General features: G+C 36.6%; 1 long non-coding RNA gene across 1 annotated transcript; it reads right to left on the bottom strand.

Moving 5' to 3' along the window:
• Positions 1-440: 440 nt before the first annotated feature.
• Positions 441-24,178, bottom strand: LOC139040954 (uncharacterized). The gene is made up of 4 exons (XR_011495278.1): positions 23,987-24,178; positions 22,287-22,542; positions 16,278-16,372; positions 441-4,122 (listed from the first exon to the last, which is right to left on the bottom strand). It is a non-coding gene; the product is annotated as an uncharacterized lncRNA (long non-coding RNA).
• Between the last annotated feature and the right edge of the window lie 998 nt (positions 24,179-25,176).

The following is a 25,176-nucleotide window of genomic DNA, read 5'->3' as shown; positions in this document are numbered from 1 at the left end:
ACACTTTTGTGACCTAATGTGAGAATGCCTCAGGTTTCCCAGAAATATTGGGGGCCAAAGCTTGCAGAGCTTCCAAAGTCCATTACAATTAATTGGAGACAAAAAGTGGGGTAAACCTGGAAACATTTATGCTTATATCGTATAACCATCTAGTTTTGTGTAACTATTATATGATGTATTACCATTACACTCTGCTAAAAACAGTGAAGGTTTGCTCTTTACAAAATAACACATAAACATACATATTTAATAATATAATATTTAATATATGTTAAATTGACAATGAAATATTTGGATCTGGAGAAAAAACTCAGGAGCAGAACAGTATCTCTAAACTGTCTATAAAAGTACTAATTCTACACTTCATTTTGCTATCCACTCAAATATAAAACAATATTTCAACATTCGACACATTAAGTTGACACATTTTAAAATCCCACACTGATTCATTGCAAGCATATTGTCAATACCTCAATTAAATACAAACATTTTAACTCATTTTGTTCTTACGTGAAATTTGTTTGCACTTATTAAATTAGTAATATGTTGTGTTTATTATATAAAGGTAGATATTTTAATCATCCAAAATGGAAATTTTACCTTTAATTTTTTTCGGAACTCACATAAAAAATAATGATGAATTATTTACTTGTTTACATTACTTATTCTGCTACCAAACTATTTGAACATAATTAAAATCATCATGGAACTCATCACATATATATTTCAAAAAGAACAATAAAGTATTTTTCTCCTATGATGTGTTAAATTTTCCATCATTATTTAATTCAAGGAGAATCATTGAGCATTACTTCAATTTTAAATGATCTTTTTAACAATTTTCTATAGTAAAAGCCATTAAAAATGAAATAATGTCCATAGTTATATTGGTTTTGATATTAGAAATTTTTTTAAATTCAGAACTTTATATTTCACTTAGCCAACTATCTTTGATCTTCTGTAATATACCAAAAACCACAATTAAAACGTATCTCCTAAAGACCATTTAGAATATCAGTTGTTTACTGTTTATATTGACTCATTTTTTAACGTATTCCCTCCTTTCTTCTCAATGTTCTCAACCTTACTGCTCTTTTTTATCCTCACTTCATACATGAAACTGGGCATTCTCTTCCCAGATTCAGCTTGGGCTCAGGGTCATCATGATTCATCATCTTTCTCTCACACTTCTACTTGTAGCCATCTACCTTTACTGATGTCATCATAGAACTCCATTTCTCCTTAATTCCTGATTAAATGACAGTCCTGCCCAGCCGTCTAAAACAATTGCCAAGATAAAGGGAAACTTCATCAGGTACATTTATGAAAATAAGACAAGAATAATGAGGAAAATATTTATTTAAATCTTCATAATATATCTGAAAGAAGAGCCATTTTCAAAATTTTAGACTTTCAAATCTTCAAATTACCAGAGTAATGAAAGATCTCACGTTTGGATTTGGGAAACACTTACAATGCTTAGATTTCAGTGTGCTGATTCCATAATATAGATAGTGAGGATGAATTAATCCAGAGCTTACAGAACCTTTGTGAGTTATGATCCGGTTACAGATTAAGATGGCATGAAGATATCGTTCCAAAAAAGTCCAACTAGGCCATATGAATAAATGAAGAAATAACACATAAAGCTAACATGAGATATCAATTATCCACACATATATGTTTTCATATGAATTAATATGAATATTCCTTTTGTCTATATATCATGAGGGAATGAAACACAAGGATGTGATGAAGTCAGAGAAAATGGGCAAGGATGTGAGAAATGTAGAATCTGGGAGCTTAAGAATAGTGAATACCCATATAATACTGGGCTGTTACAAATAAAGGACAACCCTAAAAACTTAATAGGTTAGTTTCTTGTTATAAGATAAAATAAACTAAATAAAAACAATGAAAAATGAAATGTAAATATATAATAGACTTATAAAATGCTCTAACAAATGATAATTAAATTAAGTTAAACAATAGTGAGTTGCACCACACTTCGTTTCTTACTTCGCAAAATATCACAAGAATGGTTATGTGTTGGTGACAGCATTGTGTGCTGAGAGTGATTAGGGCTCTAATTCACTGTTACTGGGAAGTAACTTTTTAATATTTGTAAAACACTTGGAATGAGGATCTTTTAATAATTAAACATCAAATATAAATTTCTACATATCTTAACTCTTCAATTATTTGCAGCCACTTTCACCCATCAATTACATTTCTGAAATTGATAAACATATAGATGTGATGTTATTTGTTTATAATACTAACATAACGAAAATAACTTCCTTGTCAATGAATTGACAATTTTGGAATAATTCATGATGCATTCATAGTTGTTTTATTATATAACCAATAAATTACACAATTGATCAAGTTGTATATTGACAGAGACCAGACATATACTATCATTTATGGTATATTTGAATAAATAAAAAGGCACATTGTATAGTAGACAATTTAATACTATTTATAAAAATATTTATGGATGTTAATATATAAACTGACATCCCCCAAAGTATGAATCAATCTGTAAAGTTATTCTTTTCATTGTTTTAAAGCTTTACAATAGTATTTTATGATAAAGTGGTAATAGAAATAATCCATTATATGAAAACATTAAAATAAAGTTAGAACTTTAGAAAATATAAATTAAACTTTAAACTCTATGGAGAGGATATTAAGATAATGTATTCTGCTGCTCTCAGAAGAAAAGCTGCTTTTCAAAAGCACATATGGAATAATAAAAATAAATTAGATTCAAGAGACTTAGATCAGTGTTTTATCCCAAGTTTCTTTACTAATTAATGGCAAAAGGATGTCATTTGGAAGTCTGCTCTTTCATCTCCTGTCTACGCTTCTCTCTACATCATACCTTTACCTCTATTAAATATAAATTGCTTCTTTAAAAATAAACATATTACAGTTATAACTCTCCATGATTTCTTTTCTTCTTGAGGACCTGTTTTTTTTTTGAGGAAGGCTGGCCCTGAGCTAACATCTGTGCCCATCTTCCTCTATTGTATATGTGGGACGCCTGCCATGGCATGGCTTGATGAGCGGTGCGTAGGTCCACGCCTGGGATCTGGAGTGGTGAACCCAGGGTTGCGAAAGCAAGCGTATGAACTTCATTGCTATGCCACCAGGGCCATCCCTCTTACTATGTAATTTATCTTCAAGAGTTTTTGTTTTATTGTTCTGGGTTTAGTGCATTGCCATGCAATGTAAATTTATTATGACCTAGTTGGCAGGTGAAGTTTGAAGTGGCTCTGATTTGAGTTTGTTGTGTTTGAAAATAGAAAATATATACCCTTTTGGTTATGAGTCCCTGTGTTTCTCTAAGAAAAGAAAAAAAACTTAGCAACGTATTAAGTTAAATAATCTAAAACAAATAAAACAATTGTAATAATATAGTTGCATTTAAAGATAAAACAAAAAGAGGAGAAATATAATTTTTTAAAAAATGTAGCATATACCGGTTGCCAGTCGTAGGCAAAGTACTTTCCTGGGTGACGTGTAGTCAAACCATGAGACAATATCATCGGTGTTGGTGGAAAACATTAGTGATGCTCACAAATATCCAGTACTCCTCTCCTTGAGAATAAATGACATTAGAATTCTCTATTCGATTCCAGTTAAGCAGGGTGATAGAACTAGTTATGGCTAATGAAATGAGAGTAGGAATAAAGTATATCTTTTCCAGCTGAAGTAGGGGAAAGCTCATGTGCGATTCTCCTCTCTCTCTTTCTCTCTCACGGTAGTAGCGGTAGTAGTTATAAAAGCTCTAAGAGTGTTATGGCCTCAAAATTCAGTCTACACTGACTGATACACTGTTACTCATAATTTCCAATATATGACACGATGATACAACAAGTGGTACAGAGGTGGGCAAGAAACAGAAGACAAAACCTGGCAGGAATCTTGCCCACCTGAAGCTAGGAACAGATAGTGAAACTGGCAAATAGTAGCACATATTCAGAGGATACGGGGAACCCATAGAGTACATCAGTTACACACGTGACTCGAGTTATGATCCGTGCTACTGTTTCCAACAGGAATTCGATTAGGTGATGCATGAGCTCAGGATAAGAACCCCAGAGTCAGACGAATCTGGAGAGAAAAAACAACAAAGAAAGTGAGCTGTTTGCCATAGTTTCCTATCTGACCAGAATCATCATTAAATCATCTACAATTATGAAATAGTCAAACTCTATGAGTCTATAAATTATATCATCTTCCACCTCCCCTGTGAGGGAAATTCCCAGTTTTAGAGGACAGGAGAGAAGCACGATGACTGTTAAATGTAAGGCTGAGCCACTTCTCTCCATTTTGCGCCCCAGTTTTTCTGCACTACCTTGGAGAGTTTTGTGTTTGGTCTGGCTGCTCAGTTTCTAGTTCATGGGCATCGTATCAGCAGTCTTTCAGGACACGTCATTTGTGTATCGCGAGTTCCTTTTATCACCTCAGCAGTGCGTAATTTTAACTTCCAGAGAATTAGACTCCACATTTGTGCTATAAACAAACAATTGATGCTTATTTTACATGCTTTCAGCCTATGATAGTCTCCTAAAAAATACCTGCACACACACACACACACACACACACACAAATTACATCGTCTCACGTCTCTCAGTTTTGCTCTGATTCTTTCCGAGGGAACTGACTCCAGCCTAGTGACATGGACAGGAAAGTTGGAAACACTGAGCTGGCTTGTGACAGAATATATAGAGAAAAGAAGCAAAAGCGGAAGTTCAGCAGCAGAACATGAGCACCTGATGAGCCAGTCTGCCGATCTTGGCAGCAAGTGAGATAAGACTTAAGTGTGAGGCTCCTCTTGCAAATCGATGTAAGTAACAATAAAAGACTCACTTTAATATGTAGATTATAATAACATTTTTAAAGAAAATTAAAACATTTGGAAGCATATTCCTGTCTTAATCATAGGGAATCAAACTTACACTTAAGCCTCCAGTTGGCTGTAATACTCTTTAAATGAGTTTCCAATACGCTGACGCTCAGAATGGAAAGAGGGAACTGACTATAATAAAGAGGCCCTGTGTTGAGAGATCAATGAAGTAATTCTATCCATTGACTCTTTCTCCTCTCTTTGCCTCTAGGTGCATAAAGAGATATAGTTATACTAAGGCAGTGGTTTTAGATTTTTATGTATCGTTGCAAATCCCTCGATTCAGGCCTGTGCAGAGGCATTTGTCACATTATAACTAATGTATTTGGATATACACTTTTCTAAATTGTCTGTCATAAGGAGAAAGTAAAAGCAACTTTAGGATTTCTTTTACTTTGTCAATTTTGATTTAACAGAATCTCATCCTTAAGATTATGAAGACTGACTGTCAGCAAAGAAATGAATTCCGATGTATGTTGATTTAAAAGATATTTGGAGGTTCTGACAAATGTCAAATATCTAGGCCACAGGTAATTTTTATTCTTATAAGTTAAGCATGTAGTATTTACATTATTTAAAACACCTGTGTGGCATCTTCAATGACACTTTTCTTATGAGGCATGACTTTGATTAAACGGCTATTTGAGGCCCTGAAGGCACAGTGATCTAGTCTTAGGGTATAAACCAGAGCCCTATAGTAACAAATAACCCAAGAACAAGAAGAGCAGCATGCTGGTTTTCCCAGGGTGCCATGGAGAACAGCACGAGAGGAAGGGGCTCACGAGGAGACTATCCGGCCATCTTCTCAGTTTGGTCCAAGATTGGCCAACGGAGGCAGCACAAAGTTCTTTTTAATCACAAAATCATACAACACCGGGGAAAGCTCTTCAAGGGAATATAAACGTTAACTTAAAAATAAATAAATTATTACGTAGGATTGTTTACTGCTGGTTGAGAAGATTAAATTCTATCAGAAAAAGTAGATGTTCATTCTTAGTTTTCTAGATTCAGCATCAATTGAAATAACACACTGGATAAGAAACACAGAGTTAATGCCTTTTAAACTTTTCTATGAACTCAGACTACTAGAGCCGTGAACATTAATGTGTGGCAATTGAATTATGTCAGAATAAAGGCCTTCTCAGGAAGTAGTTTTTAATTGTGGAATGTTCTTTATCTCAATAGAATGTGTTTACATTTAAATGAGCACTCTTTCAAGTAACTATCCTCTTAGATTTTTTATTATTAGTACTTATTTTAATATGTATAGAAATTATACCATACTCAGATAAACAGCTGAAATGTTAGACAATTAAATTAATATATACTTTTTAAATTATTTTTCTACCATTTAATAAATTAAATTAACTAAATATCCTTAAAGAAATAATACATTCTCCATTCCAATTTAAGCAATAGTAAATATTTTATTATTTCTAGCATAAATGCCCATCTTGATGGGATAATTGTGTATGTGCCAACATAAACTAATCTTCAATTATCACCAAAATTTATTGATATCAAAATTTTTTGTGTGTATTTGTTAAATTTTAAAAGCCATTCAGCCTCGAATTTATGAGTTTGTAGAAAATATACGGACTGAATAGGAGCATTAGCCCATAAATCCAGGTAAAATGCTAAAAATATATTTCAAATTAATAGAAAATTAAAAAAACTCATTTTGAAAGATGTGCAATAGAATATTGATGGTTATTTAAAATACAGTGAAAAAACACAGCTCTCGTGAAACTTGCATATCATGCTGGCATTATTTTTAATGCAAAGGAATGATGACCAAACATGTACTTTGTTAAGCCACAGGTACAATTTATTACCAACTATTGAGAGTCTTCTGGTGTCTCTCTGATCTACTTCCTTTTTAAAAAGTTTATTTAGAAAGAATAATGAATCAATTCTAGGGAAAAAACAGAAAGAAAATTAAAGATAATATGCATACAGATATAGTGATTCTATTTCTAGCGGAGTATGAGTGAGCAACCTCTAACAGTTCTTTTTATAAAATGTGTGTAAGGTTAGAGTTAACGTGCAGCTTATCTCAGGTAGCACTTTGATTACCTCTGGGGGTGTATGGAACTATGGGACTGATTCTTGGCCAAGATACCAATGAAATGTACTCATATTGATTTACAGGATGGCACTTAAAGTTCTGAAACCCCCTAGACATTCCTTGGACCAGCCTGTCTATTTTTCATTGAAAATTCATAGACTATATTGTTCTGCATCTGTACCTAGTGTGGGTTGTGTGACCAGTGGGACACAAAACCTTTCAGCATAACTGTGCCTTTGCTTATCTGAAACTGGCATATCTTGAATGTCTTGGTGGTTTTTGACCAAGAGACAAAGTACTTCTTTTGTAACTGAGCAAAGACTCAGTAAGGAATGCCAGAATATCTCAGAACTTCTTGCTTTTACCTGTGTATTCTGACTCTCTTCCCAGCAAAACAATCTTAAATGTTGAAAATTATACTAAAAAATTAAGGGGCCAGCCCAGTAGCATAGTGGTTAGGCTTGCATGCTCTGCTTCGGCAGCCCTGGATTTGTGGGTTTCGATGCCGGGCACAGACTTACACATTGCTTGTCAAGGCATGCTATGGTGGTGTTCCATATACAAAATAGAGGATGACTGGGACAGATGTTAACAGGGCACAATCTTCCTCAAGAAAAAAGAGGAGGATTGGCAACAGATGTTAGCACAGGGCCAATCTTCCTCACCAAAAATAAATAAATAAATAAATAAATACAAATACCTGGAAAATGCCCTTAGGGCATACAGCCAATAGAGAAACATTTATTGAAAAAAACTTCTAAATATTGGTAAAGAGAGTGAAAAGCTCATACATTAGTGCTACAGTCTGCTATTCCTGACCCCCTCTTCCTGCCCTATCTCAGGAAATAAGGTCTACTCCTAACATGTATAGCCAAGAAGAAAGGGTTCTCTCTCCCCCTAGGGCCAAGTCTAAGGCCATGTATTTCCCCAGAATGGGAAGACTGCCACCATTTCTTATCTCATCTCTAGTCTTCCAGTCTCCATATTGCAGAAGCTCTATTCCAGGCGAGAGCAGCTGAGGGTTGGGGCTCCCTTCTCCACCAAGCACCCACTTTTAGGGTGGAATATCTATCCCAGCAAGATAAGAATCCTAGACCTCAATCAACCCTGCTGCAGCTTGCTCATAGGGCGTGGTTGCATGACGGAAAAAGCAAGCTAAGAAGAACAGGAACTATTGCCCGCACCCAGTGACATCTGCAAAATGAAGGGCTGCCACCCTGGTGGAAGTAGTCTACTCTTTCTACCCTCCACCTTCAGAGCAGTAACACAGAAGATTTTCCAAGGAGAAAAGGCAAATTCATTGCTCTCTGTAAAGAGAGTGACTTTATTCAGAAGAAAGGCAAGCTTAAGGGTGCAGTTGAAAACAACAGAAATTTCTTTCTTTTTTAAATTTTTTTGAGAAAGATTAGCCCTGAGCTAGCATCTGTGCCCATCTTCCTCTACTTTATATGTGGGATGCCTACCACAGCATGGCATGCCAAGCGGTGCCATGTCTGCATCCAAGATCCAACACGGTGGACCCCAGACTGCCACAGCGGAATGTGCATACTTAAACACTGCACCACTAGGCTGGCCCTGAAATTTCTGTGGTAAGAAATTATGAGGAATCTGGTGGCTCCAAGTTAGCAAAACGCTAAATCATTGACTAGTTAGAAGTTAAAAGAGAGAACCAGGAAAAAAAAGACAGCTAAGAAGAGATCCCTATTGGGGACAAAAGAAGCTTTAAGACTGGGCTACAACATACTCCTGCAAAGGGCCTGAATTTAATTAGATCCGACTGTGGAGCAACATGTGCCCAGGTCATTGACAAAAGTGATTGAGTATTCAATGGGCAAATGGTGGAGGCTAACAGCTGAGTGTGATGCCAATAGAGATAGATCAGTTACATCTTTACAGGCAGATCAGGGAAAGAAGGAGTCAAACAGAGTCCTGCTAAACCACGGTCATCCCAGGGTGACTGTGTGTCTGCCCAAGTTTGCACTCTCTGAGGAGGGACATCAGAGGCTACACATTGCAGGGCAATAGACTTCATGGAAATAATCCAGCCAAGTCATTAAACATGCAAGACAACAACAACAAGACTCAGAAATGAGGTCAGAATCTAAAGTTGCTACAATATATTATCTAAAATGTCAACTTTTCAAGAACATATTATGAAACATTCAGAAAAACAGGAAAGTGTATCCCATACACAGGGAAAAAAGCAGGCAACAGAAACTTCCTTTGAGAGAGGTGAGGGGTCAATTTGCCAGATGAAGACTTAAAATATCCATTGTAAATATGTTCAAAGAACTAAAGGAAACATGTTTGAAGAAGTAAAGAAAGATATGATGACAGTGTTTCATCAAATCAAGAATACTAGTAAAGAGATTAAAATTATAACACAGAACCAAATGGAAATTCTCGAGTTCAAGAGTAAAATAATTAAAATAAAAAATTCACTACAGCAGTTCCACAATAGTTTTGAGCCACCAGAGGAAAGAATTAGCAAACTTGAAGATAGACTGATAGAAATTACACAGTCTGAAGAACAGAGAGAAAATAGAGAATGAAGAAAAATAAATACAGACTCCAAGAAATGTGGCACACCATTAAGCACATCAAGATACCCATAATAGGAGTAGCAGAGGAGAGAAGAGATAGAAAGGGGTAGAAGAATATTTGAATAAATAATGGCTAAAAGTTTCACAAATTTGATGAAAAACATTGCTGTACACAACCAAGGAACTCAATAAACTCCAAGCAATATAAATACAAAGGTGTCCTGTGGACCCAACTATATGATGCTCAAAATACTGAAAGACAAAGAGAAAATCTCTAAAGAAAGGAGAAAAAAACAACTTTTCACATGTAATAGAACCACAGTAAGATTAAAAACTGGCTTCTCATCGAAAACACTGGAAGCCACAAGACAGTGAGATGATATATTCAAAGTGCTGAAGGCAAAGAAAAGAAAACAAAACAGACCTATGTTACAGGAAGCTAAAGACAGTTCTTCAGATTTAAAGTGCATAACACCAGGTAGTAATTAAAATCTATATGAAAATATAAAGAGCACCAGCAAAGGTAATTATTTAGGTAGAAAAAAAAGGAATCGCAAATTTCTTCCAGTAACTGATTTAGAAAGCAATAGGTATATAATTTTACTGTTGTGTCTATCATGTATAGAATTGCAATTATTTTTATATTAATAGCACCAAGGATATGAGCGGGAACAGAGCTGTATTGGAATAAAGAAATGATGCCAGATGATAACTTGAATCCATGAGAACAAATTAAGAGAGCCAGAAATTGTAAATAAAATTTGTATTAAAAAATTAGAGAGATATATACTCATTCTCCATTCTCTCAGTTTTGTTAAAAGATGTGAAATTTTATAAATTATATAAATATTTATTACACTTTAATTTGAAGCATGTTTTGTTGGATTTTAATTTTTATGGATTTTATGGATGTAATATATATAACAATAAGTGCAAAAATGGGAAGAGGAAATAAAACCTTATAGGAGTAATATTTCTATATCTCAATGGGATTAAGTTAGTATAAATCTCAAATTGATTCTGGTAATTGAAGTGTTCATTGCACGCCATAGAGCAAGCATTCAGAAAATACATTTTCTAAAATCCTGAAAAAATCATCGAAAGGATGAAAATGTTACAATAGGAAAACAGAGGCTAGTCACAAAAGACTATACACTACATGGATCCATTAACATGAAATGTATGGAATCGACAAATCTATAGACGCAGAAGGCAGATTTGTGGTTGCATAGGACATGAGGGAGTGGGCTTGAGGGATATAGGGGATACGGCTAATTGACAGGAAGTTTTTCTGGGGGTGGTGCAAATATTAAAAAATTGTGGTAATGGTTGCACAACTCTGAGAATATACAAAAAGCTATTGAACTGTATACTTTAAATGACTGAATTTCATGGTGTGAATTATATCTCACCAATGCTATTAAAAAAGACATGATTTGCATTTTTGTGTTCATAAGTTTTGTTTTGTAACTTCCCAAATTCTCCTTAAAATTGACTTCATGTAGGGGCCGGCCCGGTGGCGCAGGGGTTAAGTGCACACGTTCCGCTTCACCGGCCCAGGGTTCGATGGTTTGGATCCAGGGTGCCGACATGGCACCACTTAGCAAGCCATGCTGTGGTAGGCGTCCCATATGTAAAGTAGAGGAAGATGGGCATGGATTTTAGCTCAGGGTCAGTCTTCCTCAGCAGAAAGAGGAGGATTGGCGGCAGATGTTAGCTCAGGGCTGATCTTCCTCAAAAAAGAGAAAAAATTGACTTCATGTAATGCAGAAACATAAAAAAGAAAATTTTAGCTATGCTAAAGAAAAATGCAGAATATAAAAACAAAATGTGGCCTCCAATTACACACGATGATATACAGGATTTCAGCTTTTCAAATATTTTTTACTTTTTATAATGCTCAAGAATGTTAGTTTTCCAAATTAGTGTTTAACTTATTTATTCAAAATTAAGGAAATAAACTTAGATTAAATACTGAAGAACATCAATCTTTGACTAAATGTAAAATTATCTAGCAGCTGCAACCAAATGTGTAAGTGCACACATATGAACCCCCTTCTCTGGGCCCATTTTGATTTGGGTGAGAGAACAATGGAAAATAAAAATCAACAGAATTTCTAACACCTCTCTGAATTCTGTTGTGATTGAAGAAATCTGGAGAAAGCCTTTACTAACTGTTAGCAAATGGAGCACTCACAATCCAGCTGCAAATTGTCTATGTGTAGAGCTCTTTGTGTCTCCTCTGTGGCCAACAAAGTTGAATACTATTGAGAGGTCAAGGAGAAACGAGTATTTCCAAAGAGAGTTGAGAACAGCAGTGTCAAATGCTTTTGACTACCATGTAAGAGATAAAGAAGTGAGAAGTCATTAAATGGCTGGATGTAATCCCCTCATGGGACTACTTTTAGGGAGAAAAACAAATGACTTTATGTATAAGGTTATTTGTCCCAGGAAATATAAAGCTCTTAAAATAATCCATCCTGCTATATATCAGCCTAAAGAGCCCATTATTCCTCATGTGGGATTTGAATAGGATTCTGCCTATTTCTTTGTCATCTGTCTATATACTTAGATACAAATGAATCGTAATAAACAGATTTTAATAATAATGTCAATAAATTTAATATTGTTTGTCTTTCAAAGAGGTTAATTTTTTTCTAGTTAAGAATTTCATGCAGTTTCTATTGAAACTGGATTAGAAATTAACATGAATCCAACTGAATATTACAGTTTCTTTTGTTTAAATATTTATGCTTAAGTTAATTAATAGTATATTAAATGCATGTTGTTCTCGTCCCAAAGTTTAGCTTTTATATTTTGATTTCTGAATCAATCTTAGTAAATTCACTTAAAACTAGAAAGTACATATTAGTAAAAATAAGGGACACATCAGTTACCCTTTTATATCACTAACATAGATGGAGATAACCACATTTAATATTTTGGTATATGTCCTTATAGCCTTTCAGCCTGGTGAGATTCATGTAAGACTTCTAACCTACAGAATTTTAACATAAATTAGTATTGCTTTTAAACCACTACACTTGTGCAAATTTGTTACAGCAGCAACGCAAAACTAGCATGCAGGGACAGGGTTTTTTCTTCTATTCAGATCAAGTGTGATCTCCCAGCAGATGAGCAGTTCTGGTGACCTGGTGGTACCCACCATCCTGCGTGCCCCCTGCCTGAGTTCCAAGGACAGAGAAGAGCAGGTTTTCTGGAACGGGCCTCACACATGATCTACAGGTTAAAGGATGATAGTGACAACTACATGTGAATTTCAACTTGTCGCAAATTTGCATTTGTGTCCAATTTAGTTTACCTGTGAGGAAAGATTTAAGCAGGTGCCATAAGCAAATTCATTACCTTAAAGCATTTTGACACAACTAAATACATGGTAAATCTTCTAGGGAAATTTTATAAATCATAATCAGAAAGGGTCATGACATGTCAAAGATCACCAGACCTCCAACAAGATAGTCAGGAAATGAGAATTTCTTGAGATTTCTGCATATTCTCTGAATCTAGTATCTTAAACAAGTGTTTTAGGCAGTCAAGAAAGAAGACAAAAAAGGAAAATATTTTTGTTGACTGTATTAAAGTTGTCCAGAGGAACAGAGACAATGGGATATATGTATATCCACGCACGTTATAGCGAGAAATCTGCTTTACTCAAAGTCCACCAATTTAAATGTAAATCTCATCCAAAAACACCCTCGCAGAAACATGCAGGATAATGTTCGACCAAATATCTGGGCACTGCGGCCCAGACAAGTTGGCCTTAAAATTAACCATCACGATGACCAAGAGTGACTTTATTGACAGTTCAAGAACATAGGGAATAACAGAATGGCTTATCAAGTAGCAATGCCAGTCAGCTGAGTGACGGTGCAATGTTATCTATTGATCTTTTATGTAATTTAGAAGTAGTCTTAGAGCACATGTATTTCAGAATTTGTAAAGATACTTTAGATAAAGGAAATAAAATTCTGTATCAAGATTTGCATAACTTGAAGATGACTTCATTGTTCCCAATCTCACACTCTAAAGCACTGCTCTCAATAAAATCTGTACTTTTGACCTTTGCTGTTTAGATTACTTTCCACAGTGTTAATTCTTTTTTTCCAGTGCATTGTCTTTCTCAGGAGCAGTGGAAAGTGCACCAATTAATTACTTTTCTTTTCATTCTAGTTTACAATGAGTTTTTTTATTTCTTTTCATAACCTCATGCTAATTTTCCACTTCAGTGAATGTAACACAAAACGAATCAGTTCCTTTCAAATAGGTAAGAATTAACTCAGTATTTCTTTTTCGATTAAAAGACACAAACTCCCTCTTATATATTTCAAATTCTTATATGTTACAAATTTAAGTTCAAATTTCAGCCAGTAACAAAGGTTAACACCCCTCTATCACTGGCATTTATTTTAGGCCATCCTCTCTGTCATTTCAATGATTGTGCTATTTTAGATATGCGAAAGTTATTAAATGCTATGTCATCACAGCTTGACAATGACAAGATAAAAGTGATGGCTTGAAAGTCCACTTATTGCCACTAAGGGCCTAATAAAGGTAGTTTCTTGATGAAGTCACCATGCACCAGAGTGTACTTCCCTCTCCCTCTGACCATGTTGCAGATTCCAAAACTTCATGTTATCCAGATCCAGAAGCATATTTGGGTTTTTTTGTTTTTTTGGGGTTTTTTTGTTTTTTTTTAAGGATTGGACCTGGGCTAACAACTGTTGCTAATCTTTTTTTTTTTCTGCTTTATCTCCCCAACCCCCGCCTGTACACAGATGTATATCTTAGTTGCAGGTCCTTCTAGTTGTGGGATGTGGGACGCCGCCTCAACGTGGCCTGAGGAGCGGTGCCATGTCCACCCCCAGGATCCGAACCCTGGGCCACCGCAGTGGAGCGCGCGAACTTAACCACTCAGCCACGGAGCCGGCCCCGCATATTTGTTTTTTCACTCATTCAAGAAATCTAAAATAGCGTCAGTTTGGGTATTAAAGGAAGATGTATGGTTTTCTGATAACCAGATTGCTTGGGCCTGACATTAAGTGCTTCTACTTCCTGAGATCAATAGACTTCGGAGCCAGAATTTTCTTCGCAATGTTGACTTGTAACGTGGAAGCAGACTGTGCTGAAAGACATTTCGTAACAATGGTAGTTACCTGCCAAGCTGCTCGTAAGTGACCACAGAATAAACTCTCTGGTTGTCAGAACATGTGTCTGCCAGGTTCAGAGTCTGTCTTTCCCTAGTCGACTTGGATGTCATTGCCAATGTTTTGTTCTCTTGTTTCCTTTTTGAGAGACCCAAGCTGATTATCCCAGTTCTCTAAAGGTAGTCTTTCTTTACACTGGGTTTGATTCAACTGGCTAAGCAGTGATCACTCAAAATGAACAAAGGACTAATCTATAAAACAAAACCCAAGTATAATTAAAACATCACATTTCTATAAAATTGAGAGTTGTAGTATTAACCAAAGACATTACCAGCAAAAAGTTTACACGCATTAGAGAACCACTGTGTAGTATTATTTAAATCTAATTCTCTGCAAGTCATAAGAATTGATTACATTGGTAATTAACAAGTATAGATGTTTATCTATGAAGAAAAAGTAATTCATACATGAAATCCAGCTTAGCAAGTGCTGGCCCACTGTGTTGTTTTATTTTTTGGCATTAATATATTGTGATTATAGAATACAGGGTTGATACAGAGAATGTGGAGCAGAGTTAGCAAACTGAGCGTAGCTGGAGATGACTTAGTGGCACACAGGTGGACCAGGGGTAAGAGGTAGGGGCAGGGAGTGACAAACCCTGCAGGGAATTTGTCTGTTTACTCTAGAATGGAAACCCCATGACAGGATTTGGGCCAGAACAGTGACTGCACGATAGTCTATGTATAAAAAAGACAATAAAATTTACTGATGCTTTAAAATGCTGAAATGATTTTGTATAATAAAATTTGATAACTATGCATATGTATAAAATATATTACTATAGCTTTATAAGCATGTGTGTTTATAAAATATTTTCTGTAAAACAATTCAAATAATCTATTGCACAATCATGTACTGACAAATGGTAGTAGCAGGCATAGATTTATAGACTAGTCACAGAAACATCTTGAGTAATCATACAAGATTAATATATCCAGAGGTTACAGAAGGAAGTCAATGGAGTCAGATTGCTGAGCAGAAGACTAAGAATACGATCAAAGAATTGCTATAGGTTAAATTGTGTCTCCTCCCTGACATGAACCCCTGTATTTCAGAATGTGACCTTATTTTAAACAGGGTCGTTGCTGATGTGATTAACTGAGATGAAATCATAATGGAGTAGGGTAGTCCCCTAGTCCAAAAGGACTGGCGTCCTTATAAAAAAAGAAGGCCTTGTGGCCCTGTGAAGACAGAGACACACAGTGAGAATTCCGCATGACGACAAAGGCAGAGCTAGAGTTATGCAGCTGCAAGCCAGGACTGGCAAAGATTGCCGGCAAACCACAGAAGTGAGGAGGAGACACGGAAGGACTCCACAGCAGGTTTCTGAGGGAGCACAGCCCTATGGACACCTCAGTGTTGGACTTCTAGCCTCCAGAAACATAAGAATATATATTTATGTTTTTTAAGCCACCTGGTTTGTGGCACTTTGTTACGTCAGGCCCAGGAATTTAAAATAGGACCTAAAATGCTTCTCCAGGGATTGCTTAGTCATTAATAATAACATCTTAAGAGAAGGTTACCTCAACTCTTCTGAAGCAGAATTGTCTTCTTGCAGACTCAACTTTACCGCCTCAAGGCAGAAGTGGCCCAGCAAGTACAATGTTATGTGGGACTGCTACATGGATAAGAAAAAGAACAGAAGAGTAAAGAAATTCCATAAATACATATATATATATGCATGGAAATTTAAAGCATGGTAAAAATGGCATCTTAAAACCATGGAAAAAAGAGAAATTATACAATAATGAATATTTAGACAACTAGGTAGCCATCTGGATAAATTAGATATAGATTTCATATCCTATACCAAAATAAATTCAAGCTGTATCATAGATTAAACTGTTAAAAAATCATATAAAAAAGGAGAGAATTCTTGCTTAATGTCACCAAAAATATGGCCTTTTAAAATATGAAAGAAAATGAAAAAGACTGATAAATCTGATTGATATTAAATCAAAGTTTAGGGTAAATATTCAAATAAAAGATAAAGGCAAAATAAAATAAGTATATAGTTTAAGCAGAAAAATCACTGAATATAATTCTCTTCTATATAAAAAGCTTATAGAGTCGATAAGAAAAGGACCAACACAATCAAATAAAAACAATCACAACAAATGATAGAAAATGAAATACAAATGTTTTTATCACATGAAAGATGTTTAATGTAACTTATAAGATACACGCAAATTCAAAGTACAATGAGATACTATTTTTCAACTGTCAGATAGGCAACGATCAAATATTTGACAGTATTCCATGTATCCAAAAGATTGGAATAAGAGGTAGAGGAAAAGACTGAACATGTACACTGGGATTTTCTCTACAAAAAGTAATTTGGCTGTATCTTCCAAATTAATAATATACATATCTTTTGGCTCAACAATTCGTTATCCTCCAATTGTACTGAGGTTTGTAAAATGATGATGTATGTTCAGGATTACTCATTGTAACATTGTTTTTAATAGAAAAATATTTGAAGAAACTTAATTGTCCATCAATAGGAAATTGGTTAAATAATCTATCATGCACTATGACAAACAATGACATACTCTATAGCCATAAGTAAAATAAGAAAAAAATCAAATGAATCAGAGTGATAAGCCTCTTTTAATATATAATTTTATATATATATTTAATATATAATATAGAACAATCTCCAAGTTATACTATTGTCAACAAGGAAAAAAAAGGCATGCTACAATGTACATGCTGTATGCTATCATTTGAATGATAAGGATACACATGCACACACACAATACATATGCAGATATACATATACGTGTATATTAATACAGATACATATTTACTTATGTATGTTTGTGTGTATATGTGTCTGTACATATAATGGAATATAAAATAAATTCATAATATTAGTTTTGTTCTTCCTAGAAGAGGAAATTACTTCTTGGACTGAGAAAAAATACAAAATTTTTCATTGTGTACGCTTTTTGGGTCTATTTTTAGTTTTGTGTTACTTTATAAGAATTAAGTGCACTAAAGTTAGAATTTTTAATACAAAGTGAAAAATGGCATAACCTTTTCCCCAATTCGGACCCAGTGATTTTATGGTCTTCAAATGGTTGAGTTCTCATACACCCCTTTAAGTGCACTCACCTGGGACGAGGAAACTTGGAACAAACAAATAGACAGTGAGAAATATAAAGATAAAGCATGCCTTTGCATGGAATGGGGATAATATGGGGCACGAGAAAGACATTTAAGTGGAATTGAATTAGTCAATGGTTTACAAAATACAGAATTGTGTAATAAGGTTTTCTTACAAGACTATCATACATTAGTAGATAAAGAGAATTTGAGAACTTCATTGATGCCATGTATGGTCTAATCCTTATTCACATTATCTGTCTTGGCATTGAATAATTCATACATGAGGTAGAGGAGAAAGGCATCTAAAAGCAAATGCTAATTAAAGGAGCAGAATTTAATCCAAGTCCATCTATGAGAAATTCTTAGAAGAGAGGGTGAAAATTTCACATCCTGGATGAAAACTGGTACAAACTCTTAACCACTCTTCCCGTCAAGATGTGAGGTTTGGTCCGCTTTCACTTGAATGTGGACTGGTCCTGTGGTTGCTCAATCAATGGAACGTGGTAGAAGTGACGCTATGTCAATTTGTTAAGGGGACTGGAAGACTCTGATTCCTGTCTTGGTGTACGTGTTTTAGGGAAATCCAGCTTTGATACAAGAAATTTGAATACTCTGAGACCAGCATGCTGTGAGGAAACCTAAGCTAGTTGTATGCAGAGACCACAGGGAGGGAAGAACATGGGGAGGGAAGAAGGGAGGCAGGAAAGGATGGAGGGAGGAAGAAAGAGGGTGAGAGAGCGAGCATGAGACAGAGAGAGAGCCTTAGATCCCAAACGTCCCAAGCAAGCCATCTGAGATTCTAAGCATGTTAGTAAAGACAACATCTTGCCAATCTAGCTCAGACAATCGTACAAATGACTTCAGACCCAGTTGCCATCTATCTTCAACCAGAGAGAGACCAAAAGTGTGAAGCATCCAGCTGAGCAAATAAATCATCAGAAACATAAGAGATAATAATAAATTGCTGTTTGGAGCCACTAAGTTTTGGGGGTGGTTTGTTACACAGCAACAAATAATTGGAAAGGAAATTTATTTGTGAAAGCGGGTTACTGCTGTAAAAATTTTTAGAAATGAAAACATGTGGAATTGGCTTGGGAATAGGCAGCAGGCAGGTGTTAGCACGGCTTTAGGGAGAATGTTAGCAAACGCTGAAATGATAAGTAGGAATTTGTTATGAGTCTGGTTTATGTGTTTCTTAGTGGCAAAAATTGGTGATATTCTCATGAGTGGTAAAGCAGACATATAACATATTTCTATTGGATTTGTGGATTTGTGTAAGAATATTCCCAAGCAGAACTTTAAGACCATCTAATTTAGTTTAACTCTCTATGATAATGCACAGGTAGAGAGAAAAACTAAAGAAGGAACTGCTCAGTCTCAAGCAGAATCTAGAAGAAATTCTCTGAGGCAGGATTTGATATGCTCCAAAATGAAATATTTTCTCATTCCCAATCTCTCCCAGGAAAATACTCTGAAAGTAAGAAATTTCCTCAAGGCAGTGAATGAATTCAGGACGCTGATCACGTTTTCAAGAGTGAGGTTCTGAGACCTCTGTTAAATCCTCAGAACTATGGAATTCAGTGGTTCATAAACCCTCTCAGCTAGACACAGTTGTCCAAGACTCTTCAGGGCATCCTCCTCTTCTACTGTGACCCTCAGCCCCAGGCGTTAGAAGAGATTGTGGTGGTGAGTTGCCTAATGAAGTGGTTTATAATTTGAAGTCCAAAGATTGTTAGTGATTTTACTTACTTTCACTGAAAGAGAGAGAGAGTTCAAAGTGTCAAGAGACATTCAGGCCCCCAACTTTTTGTTGGCAAGAGGCAGGCTCTGAAAACTACTTAGCTAAAAAGAAAAGAAAAGAAAAAAGAATAGGAAAGAAAGGAAGAGAGAGAGAAAGAAGGAAGGAAGGAAGAAAAAAGAAAGGAAGGGAGAAAGGGAGGGGGAGGAAAAAGGAAAGAAGGAAGGACCAATTCTTACACAAAGAGAAATACAACTCAGAAAGTGAAGCCAAGAGTTTAGCAGGTAGAGTCAAGATCCACAGAAAAACACTCCCACAGAGCAGATTGGGCTTTAATCAAGGAACCGGTGACACGCGACTGACTGTATTTCAGGATTGCTCTGGACCTGTGACTGTCCAGACCTCCTGAGCTCTCCTTAGTCTGGAACAGGAGTGTCAGTTGCAGTTGTCCTACGACTCTCCCTTTTGTACATCAGGTGTGAAGAAGACAGATAACTTGTTCCTTTAGTTCAAAAGACTTCAGATCAACAGGAATAATAATCAAGAATCCAAATCCAAGGAATTGTTCCCCAAGAGTCATATTCTAACCTGGAGCTGATTTATACGGCAAGATCTGGGAACTAAAAACTGAAGTTGATATCATAATGGGATGAAATTTGGGGAATTTTCAGAGGGGGTGAGTGTATTTTGAATTTGTGAGAAATGAAAATAACACATGTCTAAAGGACAGATTAAAGATGGACAGACATTTTGGTTCCTCTCCTCACCAAAAGCTGAATCTGGTCTGGAACGGTGACTACTTAGCTGGTACAATGTCCCCGAAGTGATTATGTGTCAGTTCCAGTTCTAGTATTTAATGTAAGAGGAACTTCTGCTTCCCGTCTTTTAGAACACAAGCTTTGGGGTAGCCAATTGCTGGGTAAGAAGTCCTACTAACCTAGGAACAGTATGTTGTGAGAGAGCCCAAGATTGCCACATAGAAGGGCCTCATGGAAAAAGAGACAGAGATCCAGCCAAACTTCAATTATTCTACCCATCACATAGGTATTAGTTTCTTGTTGTTGCTGTAACAAATTACCACACAGTTAGTGGCTTAAAACAATACAATTTATTGTCTCGCAGTTTTGGAGATCAAAAGTAAAAATGAGTAACAGCAGGTTAACTTCGAGGTATCAGTAAGGCTGGTTCCCACTAGAGTCTCTGAGGGGGGAACCTATTTCTTTGCCTTTTGTACTTTGCCTTTTGTAGCGTCTAAATGCTACCTGCAATCCTTGGGTCCTGCCCACTTCCTCACGATGACATCACTTCAACCTCTACTTGCTTGGCACATCTTTTCTTTCTCTGACTATCTTGCCTCCCTTTTTTAAGGACCCTTATGATTACATTGGGTCTACCCAGGTAATCCAGGTTATTCTCCTCCATCTCAAGATCCTTAAGTTAATCACATGTGCAAAGGCCCTTTTGACATATTATTCCCAAGTTCCAGGAACAATTAAGATGTAGACATTTTTTCTTTTCTTGGCGAGGAGGAGCACTATTCTATGTATCATACCATCTGATGGGGAAGTCATGTTGTCTTGTAAGTACAAGTACACACTTATGTACCAACATATGTGTAAGTATGTTAGTGTGTAATCTATCTTGTCTACCCAGCTACGTTGAGCCTTCAGATGACTGTAGCTTTAGCCACCATCCTGTAGCAAACACATTACAGACCATAAGAAATAAATGTTGTACTGAATCCAGTCAATCAAGCAGAAATATGAAAGATAGTATTAAATTATTATTTAAAAAACATATATTCCTATTATTTTATTTTATTTATTTATTTTGAGGAAGATTAGCCCTTAGCCACCATCTGCCACCAATCCTCCTCTTCTTTGCTGAGGAAGACTGGCCCTGAGCTAACAACCATGCCCATCTTCCTCTACTGTATATGTGGGACACCTACCACAGCATGGCTTGCCAAGAGGTGCCATGTCAGCACCGGGGATCCGAACCGGCAAACCCCGGGCTACCAAAGCCGAACATGCACACATAACTGCTGCACCACCAGGCCAACCCCTTAAATTGTTATTTTTAAGCCACTAAGCTTGGAGTTGTTTGTTATACAGAATAGGGAACCATAATTCTATAGCTGATGAGAAGACCAGAATTTCCTCACTACGTATCCAGGAAGAGAAGGTCATATTTTGAGTTTTAGGTAAGTTGGGTTGGGAATGGAGAACAGAGCTCCCTTGGGATTTTGTATACTGGGCTTAAATGCAGTCATTCCCAGACACTGTGATAAGGCTCTCAAGATCATGTAAGGAGAACTGTGGATGTGGGGTAAAAGGAAACAATTCATAAAATAATTAACATATATTCTCAGAAGTATTGTTGTTATTCCAATAACAAATACTATCGATGTGAATATAATGAATGAATGGAAAGCACTGCTACTTCTGCCTAAATGAATAGATTATGGATGTCTCCTTTGCCTATATTTAATCGGTCCTTCTGAGCGTGAACGTATCAAAGATGCAGACTGTGAAAAATATGAAACACTGTAGATTCCCTGGCAGACTGTTAAGTGTTCTTCAGGATCTCTTTTCCCACTTTTCTACAATAATATTTGAGTATTTGTTGCTGTGTAAGAAATTACCCCAGAATTTAGCAACTTAAAACAACAAACATCTCTTACCTCTCTCTCTGAGGTCAACAATCCAGGCACAGCTTTGTTTTGTGTCTCTAACTCAAGTTCTTTCATTTGATTGTAGTTAAACTGTTGACCAGGGATGCAGTCATCTCAAGACTTGACTGGGGTTGGAGGATCTGTTTCCAAGCTCGCTCACGTGATCATGGGCAGGCTTTAGATGTCTTCTGGGCTACTGTGTTGAGGGCTCTTTATCGCTCATGACCTCTGCATAGGACCATTCACTACAATGCTTCTCCCAACACTAGGGATGAGAAAGAGACAGAGGAGAGAACAAGAGAAGGACCCAATACAGAAGTCACTGTCGTCTCAAATGTGATGTCAGAAACGAAATCCCAGAGCTTCTGCTATTTTCCTTAGAAGCCAGTCAATAAGTTGACCCCATTCTGTGCTGGAGAATTTCCACAAGAAAATGAATACCAGAAGACAAGGATAATGGATAGCCATCTTAGAGACTGCCTTCCACAATGGAAAACAAATTTTAGCAAACTCAAGGACAATGGCTTTTTTTGGTAGAGCTTGCTGACAGCTTCCTTTCTATCCCTGTTGCAGAGGACAATTAGGGCAGACTGCCTTTCTGTGGGAAAGAATACGGCATCTGTCCACAGGGCTGCCTCAGGCATGTCAACTATTCCTTCTTCTTCTCAGGTTTTGGCCAGCTGTGCTGGAAGCTGGATTAGGCAAAGCCCCTTCAGGTCATGGGCAGAATTCATTTCCTTGCAGTTGTAGGATGGATGGCCCTGCTGTCTTATAGCTGCGGGCCTGAGATTGCTTTCGGCTCCACTACTTGCAGGGCAGGTCCTTGGACAGGCCTTCTTCATCTCAGCAATAGAGAACCTCTCTCACGTGGAATGCCTTTCAAACTCTCTGACTTGTGCTTCCACAACCAGCAGGGGGAAATGTCCCTGCCCTTAAAGAGCTTTGGCAATTCAGTCTGGACCACCCAGATAATCTCCCTTTCTGAAAGTCCACTATGCCATACAATGTAGTCATGGGAGTAAAATCCATCATGGCCACAGTTCCAGCGATTACACAAAGCAAGTGCACCAGGGGCAGGAAAACTTGAGGGGGGGTAAGCATCTTAGAATAATGCCTACCACAGAATCTACGGCAAAGACAACAATAGAAACTAGAATCTCAAACTGTCTATCAAAACAGACCAGTGACTTAGACTTCAACAGGTCAGGGAAATTGTCCTATAGCCCAAAGTAGGCAAAAGCAGTGCAAGAAATAATATGATGTAGAGATTTTTAATTCACCAAAAAAGGAATAATAGGGCATAAAAGTGGAATGGGAGACTGAAACAAATGCAACACAAAATAGCATATGAGAAGCTAGGAGGGGAAAACAAGGATTTTCTTGGGTAGGGGAATGTGATGTGATTGATCTAAATTTACGGGCTTACAAGAGAGAATTACTGTTTGAGTATTTCCCACAGGACGTAGATGAAATGACTAGAGTGGGAATGGATCACGTAACTGGTAGCAAAAATACACAAAAACTACTTTTGGGGAAAACATGTCATTTACATTATGAATATTTCAGGACCAATAATTAGAATACATTTCCCAAGGCAGGAATAATAGGATCCCAGACAACTGTGACTGTCCTCTGACAGTGATTTCTTGTTCCATGGTCCACTGGCATGAAGAGCATAAAGTCACCAGGTAAACATGTAGAGACTTAACGTTTTTTAAACTGCTACAGTCCATTCTTCATCATTCTTTGGTCCTTTTGCTGCCTCACTCCTTTATTTGCCATGGACTCCAGAGAACTGTTATTTAGTGCAAGCTTCTGCCATCCTGCTTCCTGCCACTCCATATTCAAATCCTTTTCCATCTCCTCTTCATTTTTGTAGAACTATGCAAGCATTTGTCCCTCATCTGCCAAGAGAAAAGCAATAAATTCATGTCAGTTTATTATACACATAAAATACACTCTTTACAAAAAAATATTTCCCCTCATCTCACTTTCAACTCCAGGTAACAGCCTCTTTTTTCCTTTTTCACAACCAAACTTCTGAAAAGAGTTGTCCCCACAAGGCTCTTCAGGTAGTAAATAATCTGGTATATTAAAGCACATCATAATAATATATAACACGTAAATATTATCTCGAGATTCAAATAGAGAATAAAAACCCCTTTCTGCCTCTAGGTTAGAAGGAACTCTCCATCCCATGGGAATGAAGAAGTCTTCAGGGACCCCTCTTGCTGGTTTCCTCTGATGCCTGGGTGTAGCTTGGAGAGTCAGGCCCAGCAGGGGAAGAAGAAATTGATTCCTAATCCAGGGGCACTTGCTGTAGCATAATGCCTCTTGCTGACTTGGCCTTGGGAAACAAGTCCCCTCTACTTCTGCTGTCTCCACTGCAGGAAGAAGCGGAAGCGCCGGATGCACAAGATAAACTATGCAGACCAAAACAGCATTGCAAAGTTTTGATAATTAGACTGTCAAAGGAAGTGCAGCCCACAAAGTCAGCCAGAATGTTCATGATAAACAGGTTGACAGCTGACTAAAATTAAATTAAAAAACATTAAATAGGACCCAGAGTCTCTGAACATAATAGTGAAATATCCAGGACAAAATTAAAAATCAGCCAAGAATCAAGAAATCACAACTTGAGTAAGAGAAGACAATCAACTGAGGTCAACACTGAGACGAGTCAGAAAACAGAATTATCTGACAAGAGTTTTAAAGCAACCATCCTAAAAGTATTTCAACACTCAATTAAAAATTTTCCTGAAACAGGAAAAATAAAGTCTTAACACAAGAAATGTCAATTTTAAAAAGAACTAAATTGAAATTATAGAACTGAGGAATACAACAACAGAAAAAAAAAGTTCTGTATTAGCTTAATAGCAGAGTAGAAACGACAGAGGAT

This window comes from Equus asinus, chromosome 18, assembly GCF_041296235.1.
Source record: "Equus asinus isolate D_3611 breed Donkey chromosome 18, EquAss-T2T_v2, whole genome shotgun sequence".
NCBI classification, from domain to species: Eukaryota; Metazoa; Chordata; class Mammalia; order Perissodactyla; family Equidae; genus Equus; species Equus asinus.
Note: the sequence above shows the minus strand (reverse complement) of the source record. Positions and strands in the feature narration are given on the sequence as shown.